Source organism: Myotis myotis, unplaced genomic scaffold (genome assembly GCF_014108235.1).
Source record: "Myotis myotis isolate mMyoMyo1 unplaced genomic scaffold, mMyoMyo1.p scaffold_m19_p_1, whole genome shotgun sequence".
Lineage (NCBI taxonomy): Eukaryota > Metazoa > Chordata > Mammalia > Chiroptera > Vespertilionidae > Myotis > Myotis myotis.
The window spans coordinates 39184516-39206099 of NW_023416313.1; positions in this window are offsets into that span (position 1 = coordinate 39184516).

Genomic DNA, 21584 nt, shown 5'->3' on the forward strand with positions numbered 1-21584 from the left:
TAAAATCAATTTATCAAATCTCTTAAAAGAGAATTCTGCCTGGCCAGCGTGGCTCAGTGGTTGAATGTCGATCGATGAACCAGGAGGTCATGGTTCCATTCCCAGTTGGGGCACATACTCCGGTTGCCAGCTCAATCCCCAGTAGGGGACATGCAGCAGGCAGCTTATCAATGATTCTCTCTCATCATTGATGTTTCTATCTCTCTCTCCCTCCCCTTCTTCTCTGAAATCAATAAAAATATATATTTTTAAAAGATAATTTTTACAATTAGCCAAATTTAAACCTCATGTACTATAGTAACTTTTCAAATGAAAATTACTGTGTCACACAGCTGTATGCACATTTAAGACTTCAATAAATTTTAATGATGATGAGAAATAGTAAATAATGCCACTTCCTTGCTGAACACTTATCACATTTTTCTTATAAAAGCTCAGAAACATTTATACAATTTTAAATAAAAATTCTGTGATTTTTAAAAATTTAACAAATAAAAACATAAATTTCCTTATTAGAGGTTGAAATGAGAACACATGTCCAATTTCCTATGGAAATGATAAATAAGATAAAAATAAAGAATAATCGGTAATATAACACTGAAAAATAAATAACAAATCCATTCATGGTGTTTAACACCTCTAAATATTTTCATATGTTGTGATTATGGGACAATGAGCATTATTTTATAAAGTAATATACTATGAGTAGACCCTTAATTCTCCAAAAACAATGTTAAAGGCACTGAAACATTACCACATTTGTTTCAGCCCTCAGAACATTTTTCTTTTCCATTTTGTCATCTTCTATACATTTGAGCAGATCTGGGGCTCTCACCTTTATGAAGGTAGACAAAATGGTTTTTGCTTACAATTGTGTCCTTCAAATAGAGGAAAATGTCTGATACATTTTTGGAACTGATAGCAGTGATAGCATTCAATCATAACTCCATAACTCCATTTAGGACAGGTGGAATTGGAAGGTCTATGTCTATTTGTTATTTGCAGCATTACACACTAGCCATACCGGAAATTTTGATCAATTTATAAGGAAAAATTATTTGGGCAAAAATTCACTATGGACTTTCTAAGCTTGACAATTTATTTCTGCAATAATGTAAAATTTAAATGTGTCCATGGATGTAAGTGGAACTAACTCAAAAACTTGGTTATAGTCACAATCTGTATTTTTAATCTTTTTCATTAAACAGAGTAACATTTTAAAATGTATGTAATTATTGTGGGTACTTCAAGCTTAATAAAGGGACATTGTCTAAGAGTGGCCAGAGATTCTATCTTTTGGTTTTTCTTAACAATTATTCAATGTATTTTTATACATAAATTATCTTTTTTATTTGGCCTATAAATGCATAAAACATATAGGACCGTAGCTCACTTTTTGTGACAATGTATTTGGTTTAGAGACTGAATTCTCGGTCCATATAGCTATAGAAGGTAAATTAGCAGACTACAAAGATCTTAGAGGTGAAAAATATTCTATAACTTCTCACTTATAGAATATAGCACTAATATAATGTTAAAATAAATCAATTAAACACAAACAAATAGTGATAATTGCACAATTATCACTATACAAAAGGACTTGCAATAACTTCTGAAAAATTAAGTAGACTTAAATCAGTACATTTTTGTAAATATATTATTAAAATAGTGACTGAGTTAATTTTTTGATGTTATATTTTTTGCTCCTGGTATTTGCATTCCCATGTGATATTTATACCACACTTTCTGGAAACTTGAGTACCTAGGCCTCGGTGACTGAAAAACTCGTGAAAAGAGCAGGCCATAAAATTTTTTGAGACTTAGCTTTTTAAAATGGACTTTTTAAATTTCTGGTGTAGAAGCTTTGAGAGGGTGGGGATTTGAGAACCCAAATGCAATATCTCCTCACTTCTCAAGTGGTGCCCAAAAAGTGACCAGTGTTCTGGAGTTGCATTACACTGCTCTGCCATGGTGAGGGAACAGAAATGGTAGCACGTGGTCTCTAGGTAGAGAAGTCCTGATTCAAAAAATAACAGATTTCAATGGCTCCCAGAGACAGCTTGTTCCTGATGCAGGGTACCATATAAGCCTGCTGCCCTCCTTAAATTCTACTCCTAGGTGTCATCCCATGGAAAAGGTAAAGGACAATTCTCTAATAACAGATTTTAAAATTGAAATTATTAGTAAACTTCAGAAATTACTGAGTTTACTTGAAAAGGTCTAGGTTCAGTTTGAAATGGGAGTTTGAAGTAGAAACTAATTTCAGATATAAAGATATTTTTAAAATAATAATTATTGTATATGTTATTGTGTTGAGAAAAATTACATCAACCCAAAACATAAATTTCAAAATTTTTGAGAGAAAAAAAATACACAAAATGTAAAAATGTTAATAAAATACCAGATAATATATACAGAAATGAGAAACTTACAATTAATTTCTTCATCATTCCCAGAGAAGCAGGATACTCTTTCACTTTTGGTGACAACTTGAGAATTATAAATGTAAACATAAATTTAATACTTAACCATAAGTCCTCTTAAAAGTAAAAATAGCATGCATCTATGTATATAAAAGCCTAAGCGACCGTCTGATCATCCTATCGGTAGCTATAATGTGCAATGACCACCAGGGGGCAGATGCTCAATGCAGGAGCTGCTAAGCTGCAGTGAGTTGGCAACTGCAGTTCTCAGATGATGCACCCAAAAGTAGAGAGAAGGGAGCCAGATTCCGGGGTGCGTTACCCAAGAACCACCCACTCACAATTCAGGACCAGCTCAGAGAATGCCAGAAAGCCTGTTTCAATCTGATCCCCACAGGTCAGGTTGAGGGACCTACCAGTGCATGGATACGTGCACCGGGACTCTAATATAATATAAATCACAAAAATAAGAAAATCCAAGAAAACACTATACACAGAGAAAAACACATGTAATGAACAAGTAGCAAGGAATCCCCAAATATAGCAAGTAAATAAAATACAGAAGTAGAAGAAATGGGTTAGCTTTGTCAATAAATGTAAACAGTTAATCTTGTTTATGCAACAAAAAGTTCCTTGGAGTAGGTTCCAAAGCAAAATTCATCTATGTGATGTGTACAGGGCTACTTTTAAAATGACACAGAAAGTGTATTCTTGGATTTAGTCCCTTGCAGAATATAATGAACAACATAAACTGATGAAAAGAGACAGAAAAGTATCAATCAGACCATCAAATCTCAGAGGGAAGGTAGGAGAGGGTGGGGGTAAGGGGGAGAGATCAACCAAAGGACTTGTATGCATGCATATAAGCCCAACCAATGAACATAGACACAAGGGGGGTGAAGGCATGAGTGGAGGGGTGGGGGCAGTGGGAGGATAAGGACACATATGTACCTAAATAGACACCTTTCAAAAGAGGACATTCAGAAAGCCAAGAGACATATGAAAACATGCTCAAAGTCACTACTCATCCAAGACATGCAAATCAAAACAACAATGAGGTACCATCTCACACCTGTCAGACTGGCTATCATCAACAAATCAACAAACGACAAGTGCTGGAGAGGATGTGGAGAAAAAGGAACACTCGTGCACTGCTGGTGGAAATGCAGACTGGTGCAGCCACTATGGAAGACAGTATGGAGTTTCCTCAAAAAACTAAAAATGGAACTTCCATTTGACCCAGTGATCCCACTTCTAGGAATATATCCCAAGAAACCAGAAACACCAATCAGTAAGGATATATGCACCCATATGTTCATAGCAGCACAATTCACCATAGCTAAGATCTGGAAGCAGCCTAAGTGCCCATCTGGAGAAGAATGGATTAGAAAACTGTGGTACATCTACACGATGGAATACTATGCTGCTGTAACAAAGAAGGAACTCTTACCATTTGCAATGGCATGGATGGAACTGGAGAGTATTATGCTAAGTGAAATAAGCCAGTCAGTGAAGGAAAAATACCACATGATCTCACTCATTCATGGATAATAGAGACCATTATAAACTTTTGAACAATAACAGATACAGAGGCAGAGCTGCCTCAAACAGGTTGTCAAACAACAGCGGGAAGGCCGGGGAGGGTTGGGGGGCAGGAGGGAGTGGGGTAAGAGATCAACCGAAGGACTTGTATGCATGCATATAAGCATAACCAATGGACATAAGACACTGGGGGGTAGGGGAGGGCAGGGGATTGTCAAGGGCGGGGGAAAAAAAAAAGACACATATGTAATACCCTTTGTAATACTTTTAAGCAATAAAAAAAATAAAAAATAAAAACAGAGGAAGAGAAAGGCTTGCTGTAAAAAAATAAAATAAAATAAATTAAAAAATGAAAAAAAGACTAATCATAGCAATGGAAAATGTGAACTTGAAATAAATTTTCTAGTAATAACAACAAAACACAACAACAGTGACACGGAAAGCTAAAATGCAAAGAATACATAAAGCAAATTCAGAATGAAAAATAAAGAAAATAACTATACAAGCAGATATCAATATGTTCTTATGAGACAAAATACAATTCAAAGTAGAAAACATTAAATTGAAAAAAAGATGGCCTTTTATATTTATAAACAGTATAGACCACAAGCAAGCTATAGCTCTATGGCACTATAAAGTACAAGAGAACATATGAGAATATCAAAATATATAAGAGGAAAGAGAAATTTTGGAGAACAGAGGCGGCAAAAACTTTATTTTACTAAGAAATGTTGCCTAGGTTTTTATGGCTCATGAAAGTAAAACTGAAATAACAAATATCATGTCTTTATATAAATATCATATATGCCATACACTATTTTAAGTACTTTAAATGCATTTATTTAATCATCACAACATCTCTGTCAGGCCATGTTATTAAAATAAAATAAAATAAATTAAAAAATGAAAAAAAGACTAATCATAGCAATGGAAAATGTGAACTTGAAATAAATTTTCTAGTAATAACAACAAAACACAACAACAGTGACACGGAAAGCTAAAATGCAAAGAATACATAAAGCAAATTCAGAATGAAAAATAAAGAAAATAACTATACAAGCAGATATCAATATGTTCTTATGAGACAAAATACAATTCAAAGTACAATTCAAACCTAATTTTTTATATAGCAAAAATAAGACTATATATAATTTTTTATATAGCAAAAAAAAAAAAAGTAGTTTAAATTACTTGCTGTCACACTGTTAGCAGTCATCGAACTTGAATTTGAACTTAGGCTACTAAACTCCAGAATTCACATTCCTATCCACTACATTGTAATAATTGTAGGTAACATAATTAAGAGTCACTCTATCATTGTCTCAATAATGAACTTCAGACATTTAAATGCACCTTTATAAGTATCAGTGGAAATGTTAATCAATCATTTCATAAAGGATTTATAATGAATTAAAAAAAACAATAGAACTTGACAACATTTTTTGACAAAGGTGAAAAAATCTTATATAATAAAAGGCTAATATGCAAATTGACCAAACTGCAGAACGACCAGTTGCTATGATGCACACTGACCACCAGGGGGCAGACGCTCAACGCAGGAGCTGCCCCCTGATGGTCAGTGTGCTCCCACAGGGGGAGTGCCACTCAGCCAGAAGCCAGGCTCACAGTTGGTGAGCACAGCGGCAGTGGCAGGAGACTCTTCTGCCTCCGCGGCAGCACTAAGGGTGTTCAACTGCAACAGGGAGTGGGCCTAAGCCATCAGTCAGACATTCCCCAAGGGCTCCCAGACTGCGAGAGGGCACAGGACAGGCTGAGAGACCCCCCCTCCAGTGCACAAATTTCATGCACTGGGCCTCTAGTTATTAATAAAACCTAAAAGAATTCAACATAATATGATAAATATTTGTATTCATGGTGTGCACAGAGGATAAATAGAATGGCATGTCCTTCTGGATGAAGCTGCAGTGGCGGGGGCCGAGGCAGAGGCAGAGGTTAGGGGCAATCAGGCAGGCAGGCAGAGGCAGTTAGGGGTGATCAGGCAGGCAGGTGAGTTGTTAGGGGTGATGAGGTAAGTGGGCAGAGTGGTTAGGGGCAATCAGGAAGGCAGGCAGGCCAGCAGTTAAGAGCCAGGGGTCCCAGATTATGAGAGGATGCAGGCCAGAATGAGGGACCCCTCTCATGAACGAATTTAGTGCACTGGGCCTCTAGTTTCTAAATAACATGCAAATACAAATAGTTCTTTCTTTTTAAAATTCATACATTTGATTTTTGTCATGTTTCAAAAATATTTCATCAAGTTCAAGATGCATATGTGCCCACCCTATTTTAGAGAAATTACAAATCTTTTAAATAATTCCAGGCAATCTTTCCACACAAAGCAAGTGAAAGACAGTATAATAAACTAGAACTATGTCAGTATTTTTGTGTTCATTTGGGTGATTGTTTTTGCTGCAGAACAATAATGTAATTGGTATTTCATGGTAAAATTATATAAACATTTGTAAGTATAGTACACTACACCTAATGAATTTTTGAATGAAAAGAAATCTAAAATATTTTTTCTGGTTTGGGATTCATTTGAAATTCACTTTACTTTTGTGGATTTACATAGAATGTCAAGTCTTTGGGATTAGATGGTGCAATAGATATTGGGAAAGTCTGAATGCTTTGTTTACAAGGCTTACAATATTTGTTGGAAGTTTAAGATTTAAAAAGTAGGTTTAAAAAGTAATGTTCTCTAATGCAAAATAAAAATTTATCTGTCTTCATCCCTTCCTCTATATATAAAACTTTACCTCCTATTGTTCTAATATACTTATACCACAATTTTTGGTTAATAGTCATTAAAAAAACAAACAAACAAACAAACAAACAAACAAAAAACTGCATATTTTTTTCAACTGAGATATACTAGTACCATGTACTATGATTATTTTCTTTTTATTTTACATTTCAGTTTTTTAATATTGTCAATAACACTTTGTTTTTCATTTGCTTAGTTTTCTATTCATTCTATCTATAATTTTTCCCTAAATTCTGTGATAGAATTGAAAATGTTCATCAGATATTCTATCCATTTAATTTTCTTATATCAGAAAGTATTGTCAGAATACTTGGTTCTCCTGCTCTACTTTGAACTGTTTGTCCTTTAGCTTATTTCACATATTGTCATCTCCTCTCTCTCTCTCTCTCTCTCTCTCTCTCTCTCTCTCTCTCTCTCTCTCTCTCTCTCTCCTTTTACTGGTATTGCCTCTGTTGTTTTCTGAATTCACTCCCTCTTTACTAATTTTCTCCCTCATTTTTGTGGAGTACATTCACAATTAGTTTTCTGAAGAAAATTTCTGAGTTATGAATTGTTTAGCCTCTGTTTGGCCTTATCTCTCTCTCTCCCTCTCTGTTTTATTTAATCCTCACCTGAGGATATTTTTCTATTGGTTATTGATTTATTTTTTATTTTTTTAAGAGAGAGTGGAAGAGAGGGAAAGACAGACTATCCATGTGTGAGAGAGACATATCGATTGGTTGCCTCCTGCATGTGCCCTGACCAGGGCCCAGGCTGGGGAGAAGCCTGCAACCAAGGTAGTTGCCCTTCACTGGAATTGAACCCGGGACCCTTAGATCCACAGGCTGATGCTTTATCCACTGAGCCAAACCAGTTAGGGCTGGCCTTATCTCTTAAGGATTCAGGTTTTTATCTTTTTCTGAGCTACTAAATAATATACTCTTAGCCCAGCCCATGTGGCTCAAGGGTTGAGTATCAACTCATGAACCAAGAGGTCACTCCTGGTTGGATTCCTGGTCAAGGCACATGCCCGGGTTGCAGGCTTGATCCCAAATTGGGGGTGTGCAGAGGGTGTGCAGGAGGCAACTGATCAATGTTTCTCTCTTATTGATCTTTCTATTTCTCATCCCCCTCCCTTCCTCTCTCAAAATCAATAAAAACATATTAAAATAAATAAATAATATGCTCTTAGTTAATTTACTTTCTTGACTTCTTGTCTACTCTTGTTTTTTCCATTCACTTTGTCCTGGTGCCTTAATTCCTATTTTACCCTTTTAATATCCATGTAAAGTGCTTTGTAGGTAGAAGACCCCTGCCTTCTGGCATTCATGCCTTTGTGTAACTCCTTCCCCTTGAATATAGGCTGGACTTAGTCACTCACTTCTAATGAATATTATATGACAAACCTAATAGGATTTCACCTCTGAGATTAGGTTACAAAGAAACTATGACTTTGGTTTTACTTTCCCTCTCTCTTGCTGTGACTCTCAATCTTGCTCTCTCGCTAGCTCTGAAAGAGTAAGTTTCCATATTGTTAGTTGCCCTTTAAAGAAGCTCACATGGCAAGAAGCAAGGGGAGACCTTTGGCCAATCATCATGAAGGAATATAGGTCCTAAGTCCAATAGGCTGAGAGGAACTGAGTTCTGCCAAAGAAATGCACTTAGAATATCCTCCCCATTCAAGTCTTCAGATAAGACTGTAGCCATGCTGATACCTTAGTAAGTAGCCTTGCAGATACCTTGAGTTACTCTAGTACACCGCCCCCAAATTCCTGACTGCTATAGCCTGAATTTTATGTCCCTACGCACAACTGTATATGTTGAAATCCTATTCCCTGAGTGATGATATTAGGAAGTGGGAGCATTTGGGGAGTGAATAGATGGCGAGGACAGAGCCCTCATGAATGGAATAAGTGTCCTTAAAAAGTGACTGAAGATATCTCCCTTGCATCTTTCACGGCTAAAAGGTGTCTGTGAATCAGGCAGTAAGACTCTCACCAGATTCTGAATCTACTGGTGTCTTCATCTTGGACTTCTTGGCCTCCAAAACAGTGAGATACAAATTCTTGTTGTTTATAATCTACTTAGTTTATGGTGGGGTTTTTTGTTTGTTTGATTGATTGATTTTCTAGCAGACTGAATGGACTAAGATTCTGACCCACAGAAACCATGAGGTAACAAATGCTTGCCTTTTCAAGCTACTGAATTAAGGAAATTCATTTCATAGCCATAGATAACAATATAAAGAGATTTTAGGAAAGGATAAGATTATCACATGTGCTTGATTTGCCATATTTGAATAGAAACATGAAGGCTCTTTATTAATCGTCGCCATATATATATTCTTTTAAGAAAAAGTAAAGATAATTATTTTTAAGAGTTATTTGGAAACCTCATGGGGGAAGATACTGGAGGGAGCAAGACTGGAAGAAAGGAGCTATTGTAGTAATCAGATGAGAAATGAAGAGCCCTTCACTTAAGTCTGTATCAGAGTATATGGAGGAGAAAAGACAAATTTAAGAACGATTAAGGAGAAATCATTGACACAATGTGAATGCTGAATAGATATAGTGATGAAATAATTAGCAATTTTCTCCTGGATTTCAATCTGGAGGGAATGAGGTGATCATGGTTCTGTTAATAAGGATAAAGACTAATGAAGAAGGAGCAAATGTGGAGAGGATGTAGATGAATTGAGTTTCGGACATTCTGAGTTTGAGATGCCCTGGTGTACTTGCATGATGATAATAGTAAAAATAGGCAGCATGCATGAAGTGCACCCTGTTTGATGTGTTCTACCTGGATTATTTTGTTTTATCCCCACGACAACATTTATCTAATAGCTGCTGTCATTATGTCCATTTAACAACAAGTAATCAGAGCATTAGAAAGGTTAAAGAACTTATCTAAAGGGCACAGAGTGATTTTGAGATAATTAAACATAAAAAGTCTGTTTACAAAGCTCAAATTTCTTATCTCCACTCCATATTGTTCTTCTAGGACCAGTTCTCAAAAGAAAATCATTAGGCATTGTCTTCAGAAATTCTGAATTTCTTTGGTTGCCCTAACATTTTTGTAACCAGACAATTCTGGTTCTAATTAAATGACTGGGCCTAGAGCCTAGAGTAATTATAGGCATTTAAAATTTTCTGGTGAATTATTATATTTTGTGAACCAATTACATGGAAGATATGCTGTTGATAGATATAGGAAAAGACAGGCCTGGTTTTAGTGTTAAATTTAATCATTATAGTACAAGCCTTATGGGTGATATACCTCATATTCATTTAAATATATTATAATATTGACTCATTAAATCCAGGATCTTCAGTAATAAGAGGTTGCACAGAATATTTCAATAAATGAGTAAGTAAACTTTCTTTATGTCTGTAACTCATTAAACAGAGTGTAGGACATATTTAGACAAAAAAAAGCTACCAAGGAAGCTAATGGTCCAGGCCATGGGAATAAAGGGAAGGCTTTTACACAGGCATTCATTCAAAGAATTTTAATTCACTTGATGACCTCTTCTCTGAACTATTTGCATTATGTAATCTTCTGTTCTTTTTACATCCACATCGTGAACTCATCTCAATGCTATCACCTTATAAAGTTAGATGAATGCCTCTTTTTCTTCCAACTTTTTATGATGAAAATGTTAAAATATACAGCAGAAAATAACATAGCAAACACCTGATCCTTTGTATCTACATTCAACAATTATTAAAGTACTAAAGGCCCAGTGCATGAAATTCATGCATGGTTGGTAGGGGGTGGTCCTTCAGCCTGGCCTGCACCCTCTCCAATCCAGGACCCCTTGGACCTTGGACATCCCTCTTGCAATCTGGGACTGCTGGCTCCTAACTGCTCATCTGCCTGCCTGCCTGATTGCCCCTAACCTCTCAGCCTGCCAGCCCGGTTGCTCCCAACTGCTCTCCCCTGCCAGCCTGATCTCCCCTAACCGCCTCTGCCTCAGCCCCCACCACTGTGGCTTTGTTTGGAAGGATGTCCAGTTACTTAGCATATTACCCTTTTATTAGTATAGATTCCATATTTGTGTATGTGTATTCTAATCCATTCTTGAATATTTCAGCATACATATTTAAGTATAAGGGATTCTATAGGGTCTTTTTCCCCCCCAATTCCAATAAGAAGAGAGACTGGTGTAATGATTAAGACCAAAAGCATTAAAGAGCTAAGATCAGGCCTGAATCCTGATCTTGCCATTTACTAGGTATGCAAAATTTTTGCTTTATCTCTTATAGCCTCAGTTTCATCATATAGACAATGGGGATGAAATACATTTCTGCCTGACAGGATCCTGTAAGATCAAATGAGTGAATATATGCAAAATGCTTCAGCATAATGCCTTGTGTAAAGTGAATACTCAGCAAAAGAGTAGCATTATTAATCAATACTATCTATTCCCATCCTAGTCTCATTGCACCCTATGCCTACTGTTCAAGTATTGTATACTCACAGCCAATATGAATTTTTAAAAAAAACCTGAATATGGAAATTTGAAAATTTGAGGGAAAGTGGAGAAGGTATAATTCTTTTGGGTAACATATCTTTACTTAATTCAATCTAAAACTACTCTCAAAAGGAAGAAAATAAAAACACTAACAGACTTGCTTGCCTACCTTATCCTTTGCTGAGAATTAACCACTCTGAGTTTTCTTCTGCTTAAGCTAATTTTGCATCACTTAGGAACACATTCAAAGATAGACATGATTTGGGAAGTTTTAAACAACCCAACTTCAAGTGAGTTGATAGCCAATGATCAGTGCTTGTTATTAGAAAGATACCTTTGCCTTTGGCTGTTTTCACAGAGAACATAATAAGAGTAATTGGGAGGCAGCTGGGTCTCTTTGACAGCACTTAGAGAAACTAGGAGGATTTCTTTGGAGAAGGATTACTAATACTATACTTAAGAGAAAGAGAACCTATCTTAGGATTGAGTCAGTGATACTGGCTTGGCTGTAGCTCAGAGTGGAGAGGGAGCTATTTGTGGAGAGACCAGCTGAGCTGGCTTCAAGATGATTCCTTCTTTATCCAGAGAAAAAGGGAAGAAAGTGAACATTTATAGAATACTGCTTTTAGTCATATAATGGACTAATGCTGTGGGTGTGTGTGTATTTCTAAATTTAATTGAATGCCCAATATGACCCTAGTAGTGCTGATTGCCATCTTTAATGTACTATACAAGTGAGGATGCTGAGGGTTTGTCTTTTGCCCAGTGTCACATAGCTAGCAAATAATGTAGTTGCAATTCAAACTGGAGTCCCAGCTTCTAAAATTGATACTCTTTCTGTAGTAGGCAGTTAGATAGGCATGAGCAGAGAAGAAATAAGCCAGGTACAAAGAATCACCAGGGCGGAGAGCCCCAGGTGCCTAGCAATGGACAAAACTACAAGCCCTTGCAGGACCACTCCCTTAAGTATTAACCCCTGGAGGTGACATCTAGGCTTCAGCTGTGTTTCATCAACAGGCCCAGAAAAGCAGCAAAACCAGAAGGAGGGATGCCACAGCTAACGTCAGGACCAGCTGCATTGACTAATGATGCCCTACCCTAGCACAGATCAATCAGTAGAGACCACAACTACTCTGAGGAGCCACACCTGGGAAACGGATGAATATTCTGTTATCCTCCCCTGAAACTTCCAGATAAAAGCCCTGAGGACCAGAGCCCAGCTCTGCCCTCTCTTTGGAGCATGCCCGGCCTCAGGCCTCACTCCACCCTCTTCCCCCAGGGCATTGTCTTTGCCTCTCCTGTTCTCCCAGTGATGGCGAACCTTTTGAACTAGGCATGTCAGCATTTTGAAAAACCCTAATTTAACTCTGGTGGTGTCACATATAGAAATTTTTTGATATTTGCAACCATAGCAAAACAAAGACTTATATTTTTGATATTTGTTTTATATATTTAAATGCCATTTAACAAAAGAAAAATCAACCAAAAAAATGAGTTTGCGTGTCACCTCTGACATGCGTGTCATAGGTTTGCCATCACTGTAAGCTCTAAGGCAGTGGTTCTCAACCTTCTGGCCATTTAAATACAGTTCCTCATGTTGTGACCCAACCATAAAATTATTTTCGTTGCTACTTCATAACTGTAATGTTGCTACTGTCTTGAATCGTAATGTAAATATCTGATATGCAGGATGGTCTTAGGCGACCCCTGTGAAAGGGTCATTCGACCGCCAAAGGGGTCGCGACCCACAGGTTGAGAACCACTGCTCTAAGGTCTCTTATTTTGCCTCTGTAACTTGTTTTCTGAGCCCATTTCCCCTATGAATCACTTTTATCTGTGCTAATTTCTAACTGAATTTTATCTTATATCTTGAGTCTTACCTCTGAATTCTTTCTTAGCTAGAACTCAAGTACCAATGTTGCTGAACTAAGATCTGGTCTGACTCTACCAGTCTAACATCTGGTGCCGTTATGCTGCTTATTAGGAAAGGATTCTTCAGGGACAACTTGGGGAAAGATTTGGTATATAGGGTACTGGGGTAGCTGTGATTTGCCTGATGCAAAAATGCACAGCATTTCTTTCTTTTATTAACTTTTAACAGAATTTTCTTCTAATCCACTGTGGCCAGCCTCCTGCTAGTTGGGCTACAGATGACAGCCTCCTACACTATCAATACTACTTGTCACACACATATTGAAGGTCTACATTAGGCTAGGCAGTGGATAGTATAAATTTCCTAGTTGATAATCTAATCCAAAAGAAGAAAGACACATGTGGGGGAAAAATGAATTTTTGTGACCCTAGAATCTTAGACAAATGCAGGAGGGTATAATTTGTTCTTTGTTTATGCATACTAACTCTAAACTGAAAGCTAAAGAGTTAGGCATGAAAACTGCCATGTATCACAAACCAATTAAAAATAAAGATGGTAAACAGATGTGACATTATAACTAGAGGAAACAGAAGCAAAAATTAGATAATTTTACTTAAACAAATGAACAGATGCATGAAAGAAAACAAAACGAATAAAACAAACAAAACATTTGGAATAAGAATGTTTAAGTTAGAAAATGATGTAAAAAGGAACCATGGTCCTAAATTGCGATATCTGGTGTGGTAGAGTGCTGTCCATTCATTTCCTTGGAAAATATAATTTTTTAGGCATCTGTGATTAGCATAAAAACTTTTAGGTTTCCAGCTCCGAATTTCTCCCCAATTTAGATCTCATTCATGGCTGAGTGTGGGAGAGTATTGCCACCCATTCAAGGTTTCTGGACATTCAGTATTCAATATGTGAAGGGAATGTAGCAAAGCCTGCAGTGTGGCCCTGTGGCCATGTTTGTGGCTATGGGTATAGCCCAATTCCCCCTCCCAGTCAGTGGAATGGTGTCCGCCTGACCAGCGGCCCCAAGAAGCACAGCAGCTCACACCCGAGGCTTCCCATGCTCTTGACAGCTAATAAGCTTCACCAAACTCTGTCGTTGGCCTGCACACAGGCTGTGCCCAGCACAACTCTTTCCCGGTTCCTTCTTCTAGTTAAGTCCCTATGACTCTGGCCTAGTATGGAAAGTCACCAGATTGACCGACTACCATTGGGTCTTCCCCAGATGTAAGTAATAAAGACTATGTCTCTCTACTCTGGTCCCCCATGTGGTTTTTTCAGACTAGCAAAGAACAGCATGGCACATCTAGGATTGGCGCTCCTGTGGTACAGTGGCTTCCACACATGCAGAGTCTTTGAACTGCCAATGTTCATTTGGCAGTAGTCAGGTGGTTTCTCACCAGTACCAGGTTTGAGCCTTGATTGGACCAGTTTTCTGAATATCTGGTTGATTCAGAATTTCCTTATCACTAGTGTACTGAACAAGGAAAATACAAAAATTTAAAAATTTAAAAAAGATTAAGCTTTAAAAAGATTACAAAGATTTAGGGGAATGCTCTCTTATATGTTTTCCATACGTAGAGTTATAGAGTGACAGGGCTCAGTCAGCTTCCCTTTAACTGCCTTTCCCATCCTTGGCAATCTGTGTATTAACAGGTCTTCCAGGTTAATTTTGATCTACAATAAAGTGTGAGAAGCATGTGGACAGACTTAGCCTATTCAAATATGTACTCTTTCTTTTGTAACAGCAATTTTAAATTTTCACATCTGGATTAAATTCCTCTTGCAAAATGACATTTTTGTAGAGAAACATTATAGTATACGAAACCTGAATACCATCAGACAGCGCAATATAGCAGAGAAAGTACTGGGTTTGTAGTCAAAAAATACAATTTTGAATTCTTTAACCATCTTTGCTATATTAGAAAAGTCATCTAATATTTCTTATGCTCAGTTGTCCTGGTTGCAAAATGGGATAATAATTGTTTCCAGCCCAGCCGGTGTGACTCTGTGGTTGAGTCTCCACCCATGCACCAGAAGGTTGCCAGTGCCATTTCTGGTCAGGGCACATGACTAGGTTTCTGACTTGATGGAGGCAGCCCATCAATGTTGATGTTTCTCTCTCATTTATGTTTCTATCTCTCTCTCCCTCTCCTTTCCTCTCTAAAATCAATAAAAACACATTAAAATATATTAATAGAAATTGCTTCTAACTCAGAGTGGTTGTATTACTAACAAAAAATTATTTTTGTATTCAACTGATAATTTTTGACTGCCTACTATGTGTTTGGTATGGTGCTAGAAGCTAGAGATATAACAGTGAGCAAGACTTTTTTTCCATAAGAAATAATAGCCATTCCAATAGTGTATAAATACTGCTGTGGGATAAGCAAAGCACAAAACACATTTTGTGCACATCATTGTGGGCAATAATGAGGAATGTCTCCTCAGAGAGGTGTTATATGGAGAGAAAGATGCAACTAAAGTAGGAAAAAAATTCTATAATGGAAGTGGGTGGTGGGCGGGACAATCTCAGTAGGTTGAATAACATACAAAAACTTGGAGGTAGAAAGAGCATTAAGCATTAAGGTAATACAAGTAGTTGTGCTAATTGAGGCAAAGGTGGAATATTGAGAGATTAGTATGGATATGTAAATAACAACCGAAGCACTAAAAAAGCTTTATACACCATGCCCTGTGGAACGTGGAGCCCACTGGAATTTTAAAGGACATTGGCCAATTAGTTTCACATTTTGTAAAGGTCACTTGACTGTATTACATAAAATGGGCAGGGATTCTATTTAGATAACCTACTCAAGAGATAATATTGGCCAAACTAAGACAAGATAAATTGTAGACATTTATTTATGAAGTAAAATATAGATATTTGAGGGTTTAAAGATATGGCCTCAATGGCATTTGGAAACTAATTAGACATGACTAAAAAAAAAAAATGTGTTCATTTTTCCAGACTGCCAGTCTATAGTTACAAAATTATTTTTAATGCCCGTATTTTCATGGGTTGAAGTCTCACTGGCTTACTTGTTAGCAATCCATCCTGCTCAAAAGGTCTTTTACCCTCAGGGGTTTTTTCAGGGTGCTGCCTCTGTGTGCTCAAGGTCAAGTCCCTGAAGTCTGTCTGCTCTGTCCTGCTGTCATGCCACCCTATGGCTGCCTATTTCTTAGGTCATTCTCCAGTCTCTAGTCTTTGGACACATAGGTTCTCTGCTAGGTTGGTTGTTACTATCTCATCCCTGGCTGTAAGGAGAGCCCTGTTCTATCATTCATGTACTACTGCTGTAACAGAGGCATGGGAGAACATAAGATTCGGGGATCCTAATTCTCCAAAGCACAGCTGAGACAAGGCCATAACTACTAAGGATATTTTTTAGAAGTTTCAGAGAACCCAGTTCCAGATAAATACAACACAAATTAATTTATAGTGATATGTGGATTCTGTCTCATTCTAGAGTTTCTTCTGCCTCATTGCCGACTCTTTTTTGTGTGATAGAGAGTATCTGAACTCTCACATTGAAATTTTCTGGGATTCTCACACCTTAGATTCAGAACAAATCTCCCTTAAACTCTGGAGAGAAAAGGAAACTTTCTTCTCACTCCAAATTAAGGACTTTGAGTCTTAATTTCTTTCTGGATCCCAAATGTTAGAGAGAATGTACCCATTTTCTTATAGGAGAAACCTCATCTCCAGTCATACTTTTATGACCTGTTTCCATGGCCTTAGCAAAGGAACATAACATAATAGTATGACATCAGTATAAATAGTACCATATAAAGAACACGAGCAGTCTTAGCCTGTGGGCTGATAAGACAAACTTTAATTTCCTTTCTGTCTCATTTCACCAATGATTTTATTATAATCTTGGGATTAAAACTCACACACAGTAACCTTATTACTTATATGTGTAAGTGCTTTTGTTAGGTGTAATACATTATACAAATATAAATGCTATTATTTTTTATGCAAAAAAGAAAAGACTAAATTATTTAGTCCAATTCAGTGACTACTGAAGAAACAGATTATTCCTTACTCAGAGTATGATTTTATAAGATACCAGAAATAACAATATCTGGAACACAATCTGTTTATGAAAGTTTACCTCGCTAAGTCACTAAAATCCTAAGCAGACATGATTTTCACTAGAATTTATCTGATAATAAATTTTTAGTAAGGTGAAATGAAAAGGAAATTATATTTTATAATACCTTTATCAGACCCATTCTTATTTCTTTTATTCTTTTTTTAGAGAATGATCATCATTCTTTCCCTCTAAAGTTCTAAAGAACTTTTACCTCATACATCAATTTTTATCAAAATTAGCACCAGGAGCATGATCTTAGAATCTGTGCAGTATAAGTCATATAGCAAACATTTCTAGTTTCTAGACACTGAGAATTTGAGCTAAATAGAACTAATCCAGGCAGACAGGATCATTTATAAAAAACACCGAGTAGAAAGAATAACAATTGTTAAGTAAGGATAGTAAACAATTGAAAACAAATCTTAAGGGAAGCTCTGGGATGGGAAAGAAAGAAAAAAGAATTCCTTTATTTTAGGTTCAAACAAAAAATATTATAGAGTTCATAGAATCTTTGAGATATGGGAGTGTTCATCACTATCATAAAACAGTCCCTCCCTGATCAGGCCCATTTCTTTCAGATAACTTAGGTCAGCAGTCGGCAAACCGTGGCTCGCGAGCCACATGCGGCTCTTTGGCCCCTTGAGTGTGGCTCTTCCACAAAATCGCACGTACAGTGCGATTGAAACTTCGTGGTCCATGCACAGAAGTTGGTTTTCGGCCTGGGCGAGTCTATTTTGAAGAAGTGGCATTAGAAGAAGTGGGGGGTGTCCGTCGGTCGGGCAACGGGAGACGCTGGCGCAGGCTGTGGGATACGCAACACAGGGGAGGTGTGTGAAATTCATGCACGAGTTGAGTGAGCCAGTCAGTCAGCAGTCTCATATGCAGTGGTTAGTGCAAGTCGCATCCGCTAATGGCGTGCGGGTGACAAAAGTAAAGTTTATTAAGTTAATTTTAAGAGTTGTGGAGTGAAAGAAGATGTAGTGTCGAGGATTGAGAAAGGTATGTTGAGATGGTTTGGACATATAGAAAGGATGAACGAAAGGAGATAGACGAAACAAGTATACAAGAAGAGTGTGGATGGGAGAGTTGGAAGGGGTCGACCTCAGCGAATGTACCTCAATCAGATTGAGGATGTTTTTAGCAAAGGCCAGCTTAGGAGTACCCTAATTAAGTTAATAACAATGTACCTACCTATATAGTTTAAGTTTTAAAAATTTGGCTCTCAAAAGAAATGTCAATCGTTGTACTGTTGATATTTGGCTCTGTTGACTAATGAGTTTGCCGACCACTGACTTAGGACATTGGGGGGCCGGGGGGGCCAAGGGGTTGGAGGAGAGGTGTTAAAAATGCTTCTCTGACCATAGACTGGATTCAGAGTGGAGTAAATAAGAGATCAAAGTTTTCTCATTGTCCAGAAATTTGGAAAATTGCTGCTCTCAATTTGCCTCTATGATTTGAAAATGGTGTATTTCTCCTTCTGTTGCCCAAGGAGATGAGGGCAGGGAGGTGAACTAAAAGCTCTAGCCCTGGTAGAACCCCTCAGGCTTACCACTCCCTCTCCGCGTAGTAGATAAAAATGAACTCAGGTGAACCACAGCTTATCACACAGCAGGAGCTGGAAGTGTCCCTGCACACAGCTCACTGGTTTAGGTCAGCTGTCTGTGGGAAGCTGTCATTTATTGCTTTGCTTTATAAGTTGGCTATTTTATACATCATCCTTTGAATGTACTCATTCTTTGAATGTGGTCCTAGATTTAAATTTTTTTCTTCCTTAAGACACATTGATTTCATTGAAAGCCCAAACTTTCTTCCTTTAATATGTTTTACCGAAGAGGGCTTACACTGGGCACATGCTGAGAAAGAAAATGATTCATCTCAATCTATGCTTGAGAGGACCTACCAGTTTTTTAGACTCATTAACCTCTTCCTTCTCAGTGTCCACCCTTTAGTGTCTATTGCATATACCATAGTTATTGCCAAATTGTGAGGTGGCATAAATTCTTCTGTGGGCTAGTTTGTAAATTCATAAAGATATTTATGTATATGGCCTTAGCATTTCTGGTTATGGTTTCAGACTTTACATTACATATTAGCAAGAATTTTAACTTTTCTAATATGAAACATAGTCTGTATTCTTGTGCCAAAATTGTGTTGTGAGACACAACAACTTTTTCACAACTTCTGAATCTGCATCTGCATGTCATAGAAGTCTTTCTGTTACACATGTAACCAAGAGTAGATGTATTTGATGGTAGATCTCCTCTACACTTCTTGTTTAAAGGAGTATTTTTCTCTGTATTAGTCAAGACTCAATATTGTACATGACAGGATCCCAATCAAAATTGGCTTAAACAAAATGAAAGTTACTGGGTCCCTTCATTGTTCAAACAATGTCAATAGAACTCATTTTGTCTTTTGTTACTTCTTCGCTTGCTTTCACATGCTTGGTTCCAAGTGGTCACAAGATGATTGTAGGATCTCCAGTTCTTATATAATCTCAGGCCCCACAGAAAAGGGCAGAAATATCTCAGAAATATCTTTTCCAGAAATTAGAGCAAAACAGCCTTCCATATTGTCAGCTCAGTTTGGGTTATGTGTTCATTCCTTAACCATCACTGTGGACAGGCAAATGTAATACTTCAAATTTCCAGATCCTGGTCACACAGTATTGAGAGATGGATTTGGCTCTAGCAGAACCAAATGCAATGAGAAGAAAATAAAGATTTGGTCATTAGAAAGTGCAGGGCAGCACAAACAACAGATATGCACTGTAGTCTCCCTAACTTTGTATGTGGCAGGATCCAGAAAATAAATGGGTTGAAAAATATAATGACCAAATATGAAAGATGGCACCACAGAGACTATTTAGCTTAGCAAGTATTTTGGAAGAAGATAACTTGGTATAGTATGATACTCAGGACATTAAGATTTTGAGAAAGACAAAAATATTGTAGGAAGTTATAGAGTATGCAATACATGATATAATACATATTTTTCTAAAGCTCAGCTATTATCCTAAGCAAAAGAGATGTCCAACATCAGGAAGTAATGTTTGAATGTGATATAGCAATTGCAATTATTCCAATGGTAACCTACCTTTAAATTGTAGCAATGTTCATATTGGTATTGACATAGGTAACAATTTTAAATGCCATTGCCTATTAAATATAGCCTATATATTTATGAAGAAATATCTTTGACATGTACTGTAGGGTATTGCTACAAATGATAGCTTAAAAGAATATATTGTCTACATTTTATTTTATTAAAATAATATTAAAACAGTTCCAGAGGGAGCAAGTAAAATATCAATAATAAAAGAATATATTTTATCCATTAATAAAAACTATGATATATGAATTAATTTTGGGAAATAAAAACCTTCCAAAGCTTTGGGATGAAGACAAAAAAAAAAAAAAGATCACATTTTACCTCTACATACACAGTTTTTTTATACATTATTTTCTAACAGGCAGGCAATTTTTTTCAGCCAATGTCTGTATTTTTAACTTTGAATATATAAACTGAGGGCAAATTATGCCACATAGATATTAGTAAAATCTTACATAAGGGTTACCTTTCTTTTTTTTTTTCTTTTTTAAAATTTATTTATTTTATTTTTTAAATCTTTATTTTTCAGATTATTACAGTTGTTCCTCTTTTTTCCCCCCATAACTCCCCTCCACCCGGTTCCCACTCCACCCTCTGCCCTTACCTACCTCCACTGTCCTCATCCATAGGTGTACAATTTTTGTCTAGTCTCTTCCCGCAGCCCCATACCCCTTTCCCCACAAGAATTGTCAGTCCATCTATGCCCCTGATTCTATTATATTCACCAGTTTATTTTGTTCATCAGATTTTTCATTAACTTTATTTTTAAATTCACTTGTTGATAAATACGTATTTGTTGTTCATAATTTGTATCTTTACCTTTTTCTTCTTCTTCCTCTTCTTAAAGAATACCTTTCAGCATTTCATATAATACTGGTTTGGTGGTGATGAACTCCTTTAGCTTTTTCTTATCTGTGAAGCTCTTTATCTGACCTTCAATTCTGAATGATAGCTTTGCTGGGTAGACTAATCTTGGTTGTAGGTTCTTGGCATTCATCACTTTGAATATTTCTTGCCACTCCCTTCTGGCCTGCATAGTTTCTGTTAAAAAATCAGCTGACAATCGTATGGGTACCCCCTTGTAGGTACTAGCTGTTTTTCTCTTGCTGCTTTTACGATTCTCTCTTTGTCTTTTGCTCTTGGCATTTTAATTATGATGTGTCTTGGTGTGGTCCTCTTTGGGTTCCTTTTGTTTGGGGTTCTCTGTGCTTCCTGGACTTGTAAGTTTATTTCTTTAGCTAGGTAGGGGAAGTTTTCTGTCATTATTTCTCCAAATAGGTTTCAATATCTTGCTCTCTCTCTTCTTCTG